This window comes from Otolemur garnettii, unplaced genomic scaffold (assembly GCF_000181295.1).
Source record: "Otolemur garnettii isolate 467f Iridium unplaced genomic scaffold, OtoGar3 scaffold00001, whole genome shotgun sequence".
NCBI classification, from domain to species: domain Eukaryota; kingdom Metazoa; phylum Chordata; class Mammalia; order Primates; family Galagidae; genus Otolemur; species Otolemur garnettii.
The window spans coordinates 44,594,623-44,612,805 of NW_003852396.1; positions in this window are offsets into that span (position 1 = coordinate 44,594,623).

An 18,183-nucleotide genomic window follows, 5' to 3' on the forward strand; every position below is an offset into this window, starting at 1 on the left:
GAAAAGGTTGAGTAGTATGGGAACTAGTTCCTCTTTAAACTATCGTTTAGTTCTCATGACAACTCTGTGAGATAAGTGTAGTATTATTATTATGTCCATATTTCATACAAGGAAGTTGTGATACAAAAAGCAAGATAATGAGTACAAAGTTTCTCAGTTGTACAGAGTTGAAGAAATTGATGGAGTCATTTCACTAAGTCTACTTGAAAGCACCATTAAACTGCTGAGAACTCAGTGGGGGTGACTGTGAGCTCTCTGGGCTCTCATCTCTGGAACTCTCTCATGTCAAGCATCACTTCTGCCAGTAAGACCATAAAACCACTCTTGTTTGCCAAATGCCAAGACCCTTGTCACACATTGTGTCATTTCACGCTGACAGTGCCCTGTGAAGGAGGTGTGGCTGGGCCTGCCAACATATTGTAGATGAAGAGCCTGAGGCTCAGACAGAATTGTGAACCCAAGTTTACACAATTGTTCTCAAAAGACTCATAGTCTATAAACACATTTTTTAAATTAATAGATGTGATACAGCATGGCCAGCTAATCATTAAGAGCTGTGAGACCACCCAGAGGGAGCAATAGACTTGGTGTGCTGGTAGCAGGAGGTGTGGGAGGATATAGAGGAAAATTCCAAAAAGATATCACAAAGTAGCATTTGGGCCAAATTTCTGGAGAGAGGAGGCATTTTCTAGGCATAGGGCATACAACCTTTTGGAAGAAGAGTTGTCTTGGGCCACACAATAACTAAGGAAAACTAATGATCAAAAACAAGATCCGTGCATAATTTTCCTGATATCTGATGCCTGAGATAATCCAAAAAGTTCTCACATAATCTTCACACAGCCCACAGGCCATAGTTGGGCACTGCTGTAGGGGAGGAAGAGGGAGAAGTACATTCCGAGCAGTCCAGGGAGCAACCATCCAAGGAGCTTGTTGTGGGTATAAGTTGGCATATTCTGGGAGGTTAAGTTGTCAGGCACTGGTTGCAATGAGGAGACATGAGAGTGGAGAATGAAACCAACCCAGGTCTTAGAGGGCCCAAGAGTGCTGCCAAGGAGTCCAGAGGCTATCCCGGAAATGATGGGAAACTTCTCAAGTCCTGGAGGAATATAAGATTTACATATGCAAATCCTTAGATTAGGAGTGAGCATGCACATGGAGAGGAGGGGACAAACAGAAGAAATAGTTATGGAGTCAACTAAATGAAGTCTCAAGATTTTTGATATGCAAAGGCATGGAAATGGCTTGGGTTGGGTATAAATGAGCAAGGACTTCAGTGATAACTCCAGTTGTCCGGCTGGAAGATCATGTGGTTGGATGTGGCATTTACTGAATTACAGAGAGGCAGCTTGAAGAAGGGGGTAGGGAATATCATGAATCAGCTGAGCTTACGGAGCCACTGAACTCCAAGGGGAAGATGTCTAGCAAGTTTGTTAACCTAAGAAGAGGGAAAGATAAAGTTAATCTGTTTAGTAGATGTTTAAGGAGTATTTGCCATATGGCAAAATAGAAGATGTTCACAGGTATTCCAGGTAGAGGAGACAAGACTTTAAAGGGCTTGCAGAATCTGCATGCTTACAGCAAACAAATAGCCCAGCAGATCTGGGGAGTAGGGATTTAGAGGGCGGGGGAGGGGAGGGGTTCTGACCTACAACATTGAGGAGGTAAGCAGAGACAGATGGCAGAAAGCATGCCAAGTGGTTTGGAATATTCTCTGGACTATGGAATCCACTAGAGAAATTTAAACAGGAAAGCAACATGATCGAATTTGAGATTAGAGAGTCAGAGAGTAGCAGTTAAAATTATAGAAGTGGACGTGGCCTTGTACCAAGTTGTCATTATACTAAAAACTAACTTCTATGGAGCACTTATTCTTTGCCAGACACTATTCTAAATACCTTAAATGTACTAGCTCTTTATCCTCATAATAACCCTATATTAACTAGAAAGTGATGGGGCCAGCATCTGGAACTGAGATTTGAACCAAGGTCATTGGACTACAGAGCTGATACGACTTCACCAGTCAACTGCACAGCATTCCCCACACCCATGACAATAGTAGATAATATTTGTGAGGACTGAATAGGGATCAGGCTCCTTATCGGTACTCTCTGATTGGGTCCTTATAACAACCCCATTATGTGAGAAAATGAAGACATTGAGGGGCACATGCAAGTTACTTGACTCACTCAAGTTAGAACACCTAATAAGTGGCCAAGTTTAATCCAAGCATTTTGCCTGAAAAGTCTGAGCATGTAATAACTTTGCTCTGCTGACTCTGTAAGTTCTCCATAAATACTAGCTGAATTGATAAATGGGTGGTTGAAAGAGCAATGTTTCTAAGAATGGGTTTCTGCATCCCCGAGATCCAAGCATCACTCGACGAAGCACCCAGATGGTGATTTTCCACTGAGGCTAAGGTACAGGATGTAGCGTGGCAGGCTCCTCCCCAACCAGCCTGCTTCTGTAGCCTGGTCCTCACAGGGCAGTTGGGCAGCAGAGCCTGTGGGGACTGGGTAGGCCCAGCCTACAGCCCCCTCATTGGCTAGGCCCCATCAAAAGCACCTGTGCCAGACTCTGTTCCCCTCCAAAGCTGGGCAGATCAAAGGACCCTGAGCAGAAGAAGTTGAGTTTCTGGACAGCTTCAGTTCTGATCATCAATTGTTACTTTGGCAGTGACAGCAAAGTCCAACATGACAAGACTGCTACATCCAAGGCTCCTGGGGCAGACATCAGAGCAGCAGCTCCAAAGGCCAGGAAACTGCCCGAGGCCCCCCGGGCCTTGACCTCTGATGGGAAGAGAGGGAAGAACTAGAGAGGCCTCTGAGGAAAATGTTTGGAGCAGCATCACTAGAGTAATATTGCTACAGGTGAGAAACCTGACCTTGGTGTTTCTATTCCTGCCAGTGAACCGTGAGATCTGATTACCTGATGTGGCTGGGAAGACCTACTGACATGCCCACACATGTTCACTCTCAGGTATGCGCACGTGCGTGCATGCACACACACACACACACACACCCCTAAATATATACATACACAGAAATCACTTGCCCAGGCATACATGCATTATAAATATACCCCCTTACATGCAGATTCTCACACAAACACATACAAAAATATTCATACACACCTTCTCCCTCACACCCATCATGCTTTTCTGCATACCTATGTGTGTATACATACACGCATAGCCCTAACAATATCCAAAGATGCAAACACTGCACACATAACACATAGCTTATTCACTGGACATGCATTCTTCATAACATATTCTGCAAGTTTTCAGGCCCAACATCTTCCATTGCCCTCGGAGGGCAATGGAAACCATCATCACACATAGGCCTTAAGTGCTGGAATAGCCTATTGCAAGATCCTGGTACCAGCCCCTCACCAGCTCCTCTGCAGAAAATTCTGGAGGAAATGTCCCAAATTGTACCAAATAGGATTTATGTTCACCCTTGGAAAGGACTTCCTGCCAATAGGGGCTATTAAAAATTTCAGCATGTTAGAATTCTGTTTATTGAGGAATATTTGGTTGCCAGAAATTTGAACCAATTGGAATATCAATTTTGCTTCAGAAAATAGTTTTATGCTCTGAATTAATATATATATATATAATGGCTTAGCTGTAAATCTGAAGGATTTATTATAGTTTGGGGAGTTGAAAACACTTTAGTTTAAAAGGCAATTAATATCAGAGTTCAGCTTAGTTTAAGATTTAACAAATGAGCATAATTAACGCCATTTTGGTACTTAATTTTGAACCTTAGCACCTTCTCATTCACAATAAAAATCATGTAAAAGAAAAGTAGCCTGGGGTCCTTTGAAGCCAGTCCAGTATCATCTCCTCTGAGAAGTCCTCCCTGACACTTTCCAACCTGGACTGGAGGGGGCAATTGTGGTGGGTGGGCTCGCTGCCAATAGCACAGTGGTACGGCACCAGCCACATGCACTGAGGGTGGCGGGTTCAAACCTGGCCCGGACCAGCTAAACAACAATGACATCTGAAACAAAAAAATAAAAATAGCCTGTCATTATGGCCGGTACCTGTAGTTCCAGCTACTTGAGATGCTGAGGCTAGAGAATTGCTTAAACCCAAGAGTTGGAGGTTGCTGTGAGCTGCACTCTACTAAGGGTGACATAGTGAGACTCTGTCTCAAAAAAAAAGAAAAAAAAATTGTGGTGGGTGGTGTGGTGAGCCACCCAGTCCCCTTCAGCACTGATGCCCTCACTCCCTGGGAGTATTGGCTGCTAATGAGTCACAGGAGAATCTCTCTCCAGAACTTGCCCTCAGCAGAAAGTAGCAACATCCTCCATAGCTATCTCCCTTCCCTGGGGACAGAGTGCCTCATATAACAGCTGGTTGATGTGTGGCTCCAAAAGTCTGGCCCTTTCCTCCAATGGGACAATAATAAAAGGTTATCCCAGCTCATGAGCTGCCCATGGGGTCAGCTGCAGCCTCTTTCAGGACTGCCTCACAGCATAACCTCCCCCCTCTCTTCAGCTGCCTTCACTTCCTGACAGGTGCTTCCATGAGTGTGCTCCCAGATAACCCCCTTGTACCCAAACCTACAAGACTCAAAAATGGTCTCCCCCCAAACTTGACCTATAGCCATATCTTTTCTCTGTGTGCCCTCATTACTGTCTTTTTCTCACAGCCAATACCCAAACACCAGTAGAATTGTTAAAGATAACATCCCAAATCTCATCATCTCTTCTCACCTCCATGTCTACCACATTGGTAGGAACCACCATTACCTCTCCTGTGGCCCATGTGCAACAGTCTTCAAATTGACTGCCATGCTTTTGCTGCTGCCCTCCATAGTCTATTCTCAACACAGCAATGAGGGTAATATTGACAAAACATCTTTCGGTTATATCATTTATTTGCTAAAAACTTTGCAGTGGCTTCTTATATTGGGAAAAACAAAATCATAGTCCTTACTGAGAATCCTCCATTCTCTCCCCACACCTTCCTCCCTTCTCCATCCTCCCTCATCTGCTCCTTTTCAGCCCCCTGCCTTTCCTGCTGCTCCTGCGACACACAAAGCTTGCTCCTGCCTCAGGGACTTTGCACTTGACACTCCCCGTCCCTGGACTCCTGGGACATGTTCCTTCACTTTATTTGATTCTGTCCCACATGCTACTTATATGAGAGGCCTTCTCTAGCTCTAGCTCTGATCTAAAATTCCACTGTTCCACACCTGCCGCCTTTCTTTCTGACATTTCTTCAAAGCATTTATTGTCACTTAAGATCTTAAATGCTTATTTATTTTCTGGGTCTCCCCAACATGAGAGCATGGACTTTACCATGACTGTTCCTCTATCCCTAGTACCAGGCACCTAGCAGGCTCTCAGTAAATATTTGTTGAGTAAGTTCATTGGTTCACCATGTTCTTTGTGTGCCTGTCTCCTGTGTTAGATTGGGAGCAACCTGGGTTCAGTAGCAGATCTTTTTAATTTCAGTGTGTTGAATACCAATCCCAGATGCTGGCATGTGCTAGGCTAGGCATGCAATAATATTTGAAATGAATGAATAAATAAATGAATGGGCCAGTGGTGTGGCCCCCAGCAAGCAACATTAGTCCTCTTTGGACCTCAGTGTCTCCTATGTTAAATGAAGATAATACTACCCCGCCCCCCTACTTACCACATCAAGAGGTTTTTGTTAAAAGTAAATAACATGCCAACTTCGAAAGCATTTATAAATAGTCAAGGATGCCATATCCATGCTAAAATTTCAAATTACACTCATCTCTCAATATCTGAGGGGGATTGGATCCAGGATCCCTGTGGGTACTGAAATCCATCTAAGCTTAAGTCCTTTTTATAAAATGATATAGTATTTGCTTATAGCTCCTACATATCATCTCATGTATTTTAAATCATCTCTAGATTATTTATAATACCTAGTATAATGTAAATGCTATGTAACTAGTTTATTATTTTCTTATTTGTATTATTTTTTATTACTGTCTTGTTATTTTTTTTTACTAATATTTTTGATTCACATTTGGTAGAATTCATGTTTGGAACACACAAAAGTGGAAGCCATGAATGTGAAGGGTCAGCTTACTAATATTGAGTCTGAAAGAAGACAAATCAGTAATTCAAATAGGATTCCCAGATTCCATGAGGAATCCATGACGGAGGCTTTAGGTGACACCTATAGACAACTTTGAATCATAGACATCAGGCCTTTAAGGTACTTGCTTTATAAAGCAATGGCTTATGTGCTTGTTACCTGTTAATTTCACATCTTCTCTCCAATTAGTGAATGTTTGCACTGTAGAAATCCTAAATTCAATGACAGCAAACAAAAACAAAAAACAAAAGCAGTGAAATGGGAAGAAAATATTTCCTATAAATTATAGAATGCCAAAGAAGATTTCAGGAGGTAGTATTTATTAGTCAAGTACTATAGGCAAGAACTGACACAGAAAGTCAGGCTTAGAACAATCCAGCAGTGCTCTAAGGATAGTGGTGGTACAAGTCACATCTTTGCAAGACAGAGTCCCTGTAGCTCTCTGCCCATTTAGGCCAGTGCTCCAAAGCTCTCTGCTATGGAACATTGTCCTGAACCTAAGAAGAGTGCTTTCTGGGGTTTCATATATGCACACACATAGTCAATGCAACCACACAAAGTCTTATAAACAGGCGAAGGCTCCTTCCCAATTTCTACCTCCCATATAACTAGTCCTGATTGATGGAATCTGGGGTTAGTTACTAAATGCAGCGTGGAGTAATCATCAAAGGTGTGAAGGCTGATGTGATCCTTGTGTCACTCTCAATGCTTTGAGATAAACACAACACTCATAAATGCATTGGACTTGTTACTCTGCATCTCAATCTCCTCATCCTTCTGACAGTGTTATGCCTTGACATTCACCACCTTGTCTTCCTTGGCAAGCTCTGCTGGCACTTGATCATCTGGGAATCCAGTGGAGGTCCAGATGTGGGGATCTAGATTCCCTTGGCCAGTGCCAGTCTCTTTACTATGGCCACCATTTTAACATAAGAGTCTCTTTCATAACAGCTCCCTTGTTATGCTAATTCTGTGTCTTCTTCTAGGATCTCACCAATGCTGACTAAGCAGCTGTCCTATACGGGATTGACCATGCAATGGGTTTATGGGAGCCAAACTGCTCACCTCTCCCACCCCTTAACTGGGGTCTCCTGAGCCACCTTGATTGCCACGCATTTCCCCTGCAGGCTTTGGTATCTATTTGTCTCAGAAAGAGCCAATGGGCTAACTAAATAACATAACAAGGCCAGAAATGGGGCAAGTCCACAATACCTTAGTCCCCTGGATTTGGCTCTATGTCATGGTCAAGCATGACCTAGCCTAGCACATGGTGGCTGATTCCAAGCAGCATGGCAAAACTCATGAGAGACTAAATGACACCTGAATGAGACACAGAAATCATCTCTCTCTTATCCTCTGCATTCAGACAGTCACCAAAACAGGTGGACTCTGATTCTGGAAGTTTTCTCTGATCCTCCCCCTATCACTTGCCTCACTGTCACTGTCATAATCCAGACCCTCAAATATTCTGTATGTATTACAGAACAATTATTTCTGTATATCCCTGGTATTCCTCTCATTAAAATGAGAACATCAAGCCCGAGCATCCATTGCCTCAAAGAAAGGTAGCTATAGTGGAAATGCAGGAAGAAAGTTAGTTAGTGGTTTAACACCCAAAGCCCTAGCTAGACAAGAGGTTAGAAAGAATACTTATAGAAAGTATAAGTTTAAGAAGCTGGGAGAATTAGCAGAGAGTCAGAAATAAAATTAATAAAGTGGATACCTGTGCCCAAGGCTGAGGGCAGTGGTGGGGATAGAGGTGATAGTTCACCCCTTTAGTTCTGGGATGTGAGAACAAACAAAGCCATGCCCCACCTCCCATCTTCAGCCTGGGAAGATGGCAACCTCTGCAATTCCCCTGCTATCCACCAGGGAACAGCAGTAAGGTTGGGTATAGTTGCTTGAAACTTAATCAGACCCAGTGAATTTCCTGCTAAATGTGTCTGGGTCTAGGCTCCATGATGATCTGTATGAACCAATAACTAGGGGCTGGTTGGGACTCTGAGTGCTAAAGGTGAATAAATAGTAGGCACTGCCACCATCCCCCAACTCTCATTCCATCTCCATTCCATGACTTCATGTTATATAGGCCCATCCCCATACAGAACTTCGATGCAACTATGGGGAGAAGGAAGAGAAGGAGCAACCTCTGAACTAAGGTTAAATTTCTGCCATCACTGGACTTGGGTTCAAGTTTATAGAAAACAAATGATCTTTTGGCTTAAAATATTATACCAAGTACATAGACCTATAGCAGTCTCTCTACTAGTCTCTCTACTTCTCCTTCCCATCCCGCCAGTCTCCCCCAGAGACCATACAGAACTTTCTAAAACATGGATGTGACCACACCTCTCACCTCCACTGGTGAGAAGTCAGGTTTCCAAGTAGGCAGAGCTGTGTTCACGAGACAGGTCTGCCATGTGCCAACTGCATGACTGCAGACAAGTTACCTAAATTTCACAAGTCTCATTTTTGCACTTACTTTGAAATGGAGAAATCCCAGGGCCACCTCATTGGATGTCATTAGGAGTCAGTGATATGATGGAGCTGTTGGCACAGATTAGAAATTTCATTATTGGCTGGTCACTAGCAATCAGGGTGTCCATCACCTCCTTGGCTTTGTACATTTGCTTTCCTCTCCCTCTTCCCCAAAGAAAACCAGAAACCTGTTCCTTTTATCAATTTATTGCTTGAGTCATAAACCAGAGCTGTCTTCCTCTGTACCCATAGGGTTGATTTACAGGTTGCTCAGTGGTGTATGTTTAGTTCTCCAGCTCAGCTTAATCATAACATTCATTGCATATTTTCTGATGACATGGCCATGCTTTTGAAAGGCCAGAAGAAATGCTTGATCCCGGTCCCTTTTTAACTTTGAGCTCCTTTTATCCTAGAGAGGGCCCAAAGGGCAAGAGAAAACTCTTCTTAAGGGCAATGGGTAGGGGAAGGGTCAGGGGTCAGGGTAAGGACAAGGTGGCCTTGTAGTCTTGCCTATGGCTCCCATGAGTCTTTACCCTGACCCATGGGCCCAAGGCAGGCTGGATCCCAGCAGGCCAGGACACCAGGTTTCCAGGTCAACTTTCATCTTCACACATGATGCTTGTCCCTTTGATCCTTGAGCAGATCAAACAGAGCTCACTAATCAATGGTTTCCTTCCTTGCCTTTCAGAGCAGACCATCAAACACAGCCTGCATCTCTTCCAATCTCCCTATTTTCTAGCTAGAAGTATTTGCTGTGAGGCCCAGGCAGTGGCCCACCTATCACCTCCACCTAAGTAGTGTGGGTAGATTGTCTGTTTAATTTCTTTAATTGAAATCAGTATAAAGAAATTTCAGGACTCACTCCCTGATACATCCCTATTGCTTACCTCTTGCCTGGGCACTTACGCAAGGGTGGCTCAAGGTCTAGGAAACAAGTAGTCTTGAACAAACCAGGAGAAAGATAAATAGGGCCAGAGGACCCAAAGCGAGTCTTTATGAGCCTGTTTCCTACTTTATGAAGCTGGAATGTTATTTTTGGTCCCACTGACCTGACAAGGCTGAAATGAGCAATTAAGCGAGTCAGTGATGTCAAAGTTTACTAGGAAGGATGGAATTCTAGAAGCATGTTGGATTCGTTTAGTCCTTCTAGTCCTTATACATCGCAAAAGACTCAAGTAAGGATTCTAGAAGAGCTGGGGTACCCAATATTCCTGGTTTGCCTGGGAGTGAGGGATTTCCTAGGGTGTAGGAATTTTAGTGCTAATACTGGGAAAACTTCAGGCAAACCTGGACAAGTTGGGCACCCTTGAGTTAGCACTTGAGAGTGTCTGCTCTGAGTTGACACATGTTGAAGCCCCAGTCCTTCAGAATGTGATTGCATTTGGAGATAGGGCTCTGAAAACGGTGAGTTAAATAAAGTCGAAGCCATCAGGGTGGGCTCTAATTCAGCCTGACTGATATCCTTATAATAAGAGGAAATTTAGAGAAAAAGGAGATACCAGCCAACCACACACACAAAGAGAAGACTGTGTGAAGACACAGCAAAGACAGCTGTCTATGGGCCAAGGAGAGAGGCCTCAGAAGAAACCAAGCTTGCTGACTGACACCATACTCTTGCACTTCTAATATCCAGAATTGAGAAAATAAATTTCTGTCATTAAAATCACTCAGTGTTTTGTAATGGCAGCCGGAGCAAACTAATACAATGTCCTTGAAGAAAAAACAACAATAAAAGCTAGCAATTATAGAGCAGTAAACTGACATATATTAACTCATTTAGTCTTCACAAGAATTCTATATGGGAGCTACACTTACCCCCATTTTACAGAGGAGAACACTGAGGCATGGAGAGGTCAAGTAACCTGATTCAAAGTCATAGCTTTGAGGTGTTTTTGTTTTTTTTTTTAAACTCTGAATCCTCTAGAAAACTAAGCCTGAGACTAGGGTTAAAGTGCTGACATCGAGGGGAGCAAAACTGTGGCGATAAGGATAAGTTCAGGGCATGGCGGGGATGAATTTCAAAGTGAAGTGAGGCAAGGAAAGATGCAATGTGATGCTATCGTCCGAGCTGCAAAGGAGTTTCGGTCTAGATCCATTTCCTTGTCTCACAAAGATCCCATTATTGAGACAAAGAGGATTGCCAAGGAAGAAAGGAATTTTTAATACAACAGATGTCTTGTCAGGAGAACAGGGGAATCTGCCTCAAGTCAGGCTCTCCGACTGAGGATCATGGACTTTTTAAGCAGGGACCACATGCCTTGGAGCAGATCGATGGGGAGTCTTGGCATCAGGAAGCCTGTTCTGGGGGCCTTCAGAATCTTAACTCCTCTGTCTTGTAGAAAATTCATCATTTCTGGGCAACAACTCAAAGGTCAACTAGCCAGTGAAGGGTGAGGATTATAAAAAATATATAGAAATCTGTTCATGCAGCCAGTTACAATGCCTACTGCTGGCCACCCCTTCACTCTGAACCCCCATGAAACACAACACCTTGCTCAGCAGGTGAGCCTCAGCGCTTGGAATTTCTCTGGATCATTTGCAAGAAGAAAGCACTCCCAGGAGTAGTCCACAAAGGAGAGAAGGGATGTGATTGTTAAATTAAGTTTGTCCTACAGCTGCCTCCACAGTGAATTGTATCCTGACTGTGTATGTAAACAGACAATAACCTACTCGTGTAACAAGTAACGGCCAACTGTTTAAAGCAGGTTCAAATAAGGCAAATATCCAGCTGCAACCAATCCAGCTGTGTCTGTACCTCATTTCTTGTTTTTCTATGTCACTTTCCTTTTTCTGTTCAAAAATGTTATTTGACCACGTGGCAGCTCCAGAGTAGCTCCAAGCCTCTTCTAGTTCTGAGGGCTGGCCGATTTGCAAAGGGTTCTTTGCCCTCTGTAAAGTTTAACTTGTCCAGGCTTTTTCTTTTACCAGGGTATTGATGTGTTTGTCTGCCTCTCTTTCCCTTTTCCTGTTCTCACTTGTCAAGGATCACCCCAGGGGGAGCTAATGCCCCTGCACTTCCAGATAGTATCGTCCAAGGCCGCCCCTAACATTTGTGAAACCTAAAGCAAGGTGCAAAGGGAGACTGCTATGGGCTACCCTGTGCCCCCCAGAAGTCATACATTGAAGCCCAACCCCTAATGTTACAGTGTTTAGAGGCAGGGCCTTTGGGAGGTGATTAGGTCACACGTGGAGCCCGCCCTCACAATGAGAGTAGCACCTTGTCAGAAGAGACCCAGGCACACACACCATGTGAGGACACAGCAAGTGAGTGGCTATAGCAGGAAGAGCCCTCACCGGAAAGCAAATTCAGCCAGCACACTCCAGGCTCCAGAACTGTGAGCAATACATTTCTATTGCTTACAAATTACTCAAAGTAACACAGCAAGTAAAGAAACTGATGAATAGAATGTTTCTGCTCTTCTGTATTCTCAAATACTCCTTTGTAACAACCTGAAGTGGGTGGCATTACCTGCATTATGGGTGATTACCTGGAGATGAGCACTTCCCAACACCCCTGAGAGGCACTTCTCAGGATTTTGAACTCAGCCACCCGTCCTGCCTCCTGAGATCGTGCCTTGAGTCCTTAGAGCCGGTCTTGGACCTCTTGTTGTGATGATACTAACAAGAGCAGTAAGTAAACACTGAGCGTTAGAGAAAGAGAAGTGAAGCCAAAGGAAAGCATTCTCACCTGAGACACTCACGGAATATCATCAGCTAACGTTATCAGCTTAAGTCGAGGACTAAGAATACCGAGGTTCGGAGAGAGGAAGTGGTGAGTTGGAGGTGACAGAACTCGGGATTTGACTCCAGAATCCATGTGTATTTTAACTGTGGCACAGCGAGGCTACCAATATTGGCGCTACATTTTGTCTGTTCACTTGGATAGGCATTTGTGAAGAGTGTTTCTGTGCCAGGCTTTAGTTAGCTGCCAGGATAGTCAGGGGCCAGGACACAGGTGTGGACAAGATATATCTCTGCTGGAGTTGAACAAGCCAAGGGGCAGATGGGCAGGTGGAAGTGGCAGTTGAGCAGTGCCAGCAAAAAAGCTACAGGACACTAGTGAGGACCAGGAGGTGATCACCAGAAGATGATTCCACTGGGCCTTCTTGAACAAAGGGAAGAACCCACCAAACAGGAGAAATGGAGTGTGCAGAGTTCAGGAGATGTATAAGAAAGTAGGATCCCAAGTCCAGTTGGAATCCCTTGAACTTGGAGCATGGGGCCGGGAGTCTGAATATATGACTGTAGGACCTATAAAGGCCTGATATGGGGGAATCCCTTGTCCTATTCAAGCTGGGAAATGGCCAGGTCAGATATGTGCTGTATTCTGTATCATGTACCTCTCCCTTGGTACTAAAATGACCTCTTTCCTCCTCTCTGTTCTTAGACCTCTGTCTTGAATTCCTCGGAGACACATTCTAGCCCCAGTGCATGGCACAGTGCATGCCATTCATCTGCTGAATGAGTGAATGAATAAGCTAATGAATGAATAAACTATCCCTGTTACCTGGCTGGATTCCGCTATTTCACTTTCCTTCTGTTTTTGTGCGCTGTTCCTGATTTTCCTTGAGGATTAAATGTGTGCTCTGAACACAGGCCCTAAGGCTGTGAGTCTGTGTCTGTAAGTTTTACATCAGCCAAACCAAATAAACAGACACATGGCAGAACCCAAGCGCCTTCACTTGGCACAGCCCTGGGTGTGTGGCTGCCCCATTCCAGCCACCCTGCACCTCCCTCTGGAGTCAGGATGCCGCCTAGAGGCTTGGCTGTGGATTATGGCACCCCTCTCCTCCCCTGTAGCAGGAGCAGGACTTCAGGCACACACTGATATGGTCCTTTCATTTAGCAAGAATCTGAAATCACTTCTGTCTTGAAACTCGTTGGAGAATTGGTTGGCAGAGACAATGAGGACCCCACTGACAGAGCAGTGTGATCATAGCGACCAGGGCGAGGACAGTACTCGACCCCAGTGACACCCCCAAAGGTGCTTCCTGCTCTACCATGCTCATTCCAGCTGGACTAACAGAGTTTCCTTCTGGACAATGCCCAAAAGGAAAATGTCCCAAGTCAAAACCAGTGTTCTCAGTACTCACCGTTATGCCTCCCGCTGAAGTCTTCCAGGATTTCTCCAAACCATCAACTACAGCCCCATTTCTAAGGCCTGCGGTAAGAAAGGAAACCTAATTCTACATTCCTTCTTTTCCCTCTCCGCCAACCATACTCACCAGGAATTGCCTACTTTGCCACCAAATTGCATCCTCCTTTCCATCGCATCTCCTACTGTCCTATACCACAGTCTCCTTATCAGTCTGGACTTGTACAGCTGCTTCCTGCTGATCCTCTTGACTTCAATCTCTTCTTACTCTAAAATTTTCTTCTTTCCAGCCACCATATTGATCTTTCAGAATTGCTGATTTAATCTGGTCGCTCCCTCCCTCAAGACCAAACAGAAAAACCTTAAATGGTTTCTACAGCAAGCATTGTGTGTTGTTCTCAATCACCATTGTTCAATGGTTATATATGGGTCACTACGAAAGTTTTGAGATAGTCTGTGTTATAGTCCATTAGTTCACTTCCAAGAAACACAGACAACAGTGCCCTTTCTGATCCCCTGTGCAAGTTTCTCAGCCTATCAGTGTTGTTGGAAGGTCTTCATTTGTTTCCACCTAGTTTTTACATTTCTTGATTTTTGTGTATCTCAGAACTTTTGTAATGACCAGTGTATAACTCCCACACGTTAGGGCGTTACTCAGAACAAAGACTACATTTCCCAACCTCCTTTGCCTCAAGGTGAGGCCAGGTGACTCAGTTGTGTTCTGGTCACCTATATAGGATTTATATAGAAAGGGAGTGTGCAGTTTTAAGCAGTATCCTTAAGGGGAGGAAATGTGCTTGTTATCATCTTTTCTCCCTTCCTGCTGGGTGGAAGATAGATGTAATGGCTGGAGCTGGAGTAATCATCCTGGGCCAGAAGAAGACTGTTGGCCATGGAGGTTATACACAGTAAGGCAGAAACAAACCACGTAACACCATAAAAACTCTGGCTTCTTTCAAACTTTCACATGAGAAAGAAGGAAATGTCTATCCTGATTAAGTCACTGCTATTTCAGGATTTTCTGACACTCCAGCTGATCCTAATTTTAATTAATTATCACCTACAGCAGGGGTCTGGAGCAGAAATGCTACCAGGAGCCAGGTAGGCAACATAATTTAGTGATGCTTGCATTGAGCAGGAGATTAGAAACAGGTTTATTTATTCATTCATATTTATTTACTTAGCCATTCAATTTTTCATTTAACAGTGTTTATAAAGCCCCAGTATGTACCAGGCACCCTTAGGCACTAGAAAGGCAAAGATAAATGGGCCTGGTCCCTTCTTAGGAAAGATCTAAGCCTGGTTGAGGAAAACAACATTTAAATAGATAAAATATAGCAAAGTGTTATGGAGACTAGAACATACAAATAGCAATAGAAGCAAAAAAAAAAAAAAAAAAAAAAGAGTAAAATCATCAAAGGATCCGAAAACAAAAATCTCATAAAGAAGGTAACCTCACTGCCAGAAGATGAAGGAAGAAGGGAATTCTAGATAACCACAGCTTAGGAAGATTTGATTCCCTGCGATTACAATTCCTTTTCCTTTCAGGGAATTGCAGACAATTTGGTAGAATAAAGGCCAGGTTGATTCCCCCGCACCCAGAAGGCGATGGGGAGGTGGCATTAGTACAGCCTGAGCAACTGTAAGCTTTGACTGGGGTTAGTTCTCCAACTGTTTTCCTCCGAGTCTTTTACAGGATTTTATAATACTGAGGAAGCAGAGCTCCTTCCTGATAGCACCACAGCCCATGTTTAGCGTTTGCAGGCACATCAAGAGTCTGACACATAGTAGGTGCTCACTTGAATTTTGGTGAAGACAAGTCTTCCAAAGGGTTTTTGTCTCTCTGCCCCAACCCCCGAAATGAGAGGTTCTAGAGTGAGGCAAAAGTCAAAATATGTAACAGCCAATATTGCATAGGACTGAGAACCAGGTCAAAACAACCCATTTGCCGTGTGGGCCCAGGGTACCTCAATCCTGCCTGGAGGAGGCTCTTTAAAATGAAAGCATAAAGGGCACTTAGTCAACTGCATTTTTTATTAGCACTAAAAGAGACTGTTCATAGCAGAAATTACAAAAGCAAAAGGCACAGATGGTGGCCTCTCACTACTTTTCACTTTGCACTCATTGCCACTCCATCTTGGGAAGCATTCCTACTCAAATTTTGCTGGAGTCTAACAGAGCCAGAGTTCCCAGAGGCTGGGCGCTGGGTGAACTGGAACTCTCAGCAGATCAAGTCATCACTGGGCTTCCTTGGCCTCCCCTGCTACCTGGGGACTCTTCTGTCCTCTCCCCCTTTTCACCTTTTACTGTGCCTTGCCCTAAAGATAATTAGGAGAGCACATACCTGACATATTTTCGCCTCTGAACTGCTTTCCTCATGGGAAAAGGCGCTTGGAAGAATGTCTTAAGAGAATAGAAAACAACAAGGCTGAGCTGCACTTGTCAGCCGATAAGGGCCTTAGAAATAACTCCTCCAGCTGCTCATTTCTAAAAGTGGAAAGCTGAGACCCAGAAAACTGGAGTGGTTCGCCTGAAAACACACAGAACACTTTTACAAAATTCTACAGCAGTTTGAAGTGTGTGTACTTTTCAATCCTTTTCTCTGTCTACACCTTGTAAACCTATTTTGAATAGATGGGAGAGTTATCCACCGGAGTTAACCACAGGCACACATATAATCCCCGGGGTAAGGGGACTATTTAGGAGTCAGAACCTTTGGGGGGCCTCTTTGGTCCAAATGTGTGAGGAGATCTGAGTGGTTCTGGAAAACCACTTGGAAGTAGAAGCTGGGGGTGGGGGGTGGTCAGAGAAATATCAGGGAGCACAGTGATAGGAGGGAGGGTTGGGCTTCTCCCTGGTCTGGAAGCTTTGAACCTCTTGGGCCCAGTAGGTGGGCAGCAGAGTCGGGAGCATTAGCATTTGTTTTTCTACTTTGATCCTTTGTCTTTAAAGTGTTGTGGAAGAGCTCGCTGGCAGGGGCCTTACTCCTCCAAGAGGAAGGAGGGGGAACACCTTGATTGATCTGAAGAAGAAAATGAGTGTAAGAATGTATCTTCAATAATTTGAAACCCAGTCTTTCTTAAAGTCCATTCTTTGACTGATTAGATCTTCACAGGTCATTTCCATGCTCTTCCTGTCTCATAATTTTCCTCATCTACACAATGGGAGGGTTGGACTTGTACAGTGATTTTCAAACTTTACCTTTTAGCATCAGAATCTCACCTTTTTAGTTTTCTTGATTCATATCCCAAAGCCCAGCACTCCAAAGGAATAAAAAAAAAAAGGTTTACCTGCTCTAAGTGAAGCTGGAGACAGGACGTTCAGCCTATATTGTCCCCATCCTGAGGGCAGATGAGCCCCAGATCCCCAAGGAAGCCCCAGGAACACAGTTTAAAAACCTCTGGACAAGATGACCTTTAAGGGCTCCTACTGTTCCCCTTTATAATTCTAGATTTAACTCACAGTGCATCTGTAGGAGAGGAAGTCCAGAGCCTCCTATTCTGCCATTTCACTTTCTAGTTCCAAATCTAAGCCCTATGAATTAGGAATCTAGTCCAAGTATATAAATGAACAGACTAAAAGTCAAAAATGGCTCATGATCTGCCCAAGATATACAGAAAACTCTGCCTGCTTTTCTCCTAATTCTTGTCCCCTGAATGTGCTTCCATGCAGGGATCATGCGCTCTAAGCCAAATCGAAATACTTAGAGTCCTCCCCTCCCTCCCCAATAGGACATTCTCTTTCATTTCTTCCTGGTCACGTACATGCTGTTCCTTCTACTTGGATTGGAATGGATACTCTTGTCAGATTATTAAATACGGACTTTTCTTTTTAAAGAGGGCTCAGGTTCCTCTTCTCTGAAGACTGTCTATAGTTCAACACCCTTTTCTTTGTGGATGTGGAACGCTCTGGAGATGCTTGCATCACAAGGCATTGCACAGTCCCTGATGATTCATCCCTTTGACTTTTCTACTACAGGGCCATAGTCTGTTCAGGCTGTTATAATAAACTATCACAAGCTAGGTAATTTATAAACAACAGAAATTTATTGCTTAGTTCTAGACACCAGGAAGTCCAAGATCAAGGTGCCAGCAGACTCAGGCCCAATGAGGGCCTCTTCCTCATAAATAGTCCCTGCTATTTGCCCTCATATGGTAGAAGGGGCAAACATGCTCCCTGGGAGCTCTTCTATAAGGACACCAATCCCATCGAATCTGACCACCTCTCAAAGCCCCCACATCTTAATACTATTACAGTGGGGATTAGGTATCAACATATGAATTTGAAGACAGGGGGATGTAAACATTCAGACCATAGCCACAGTATGTTTTCTTTATATTTTCAGGACTTCTAAGCATATCTGGCACATAGGAGATATTAACAAATGTATTCCTAAAGAATGGGTAAACCAATGAGAGGTATTACTGGAACCGAGATACTGGCCTTCTGTTACTACAGGTTTCATATTAAGACAGTCATGGAGCAATTTTCATCTTGCTCTTTTCCATGTTGCCTGATTTCC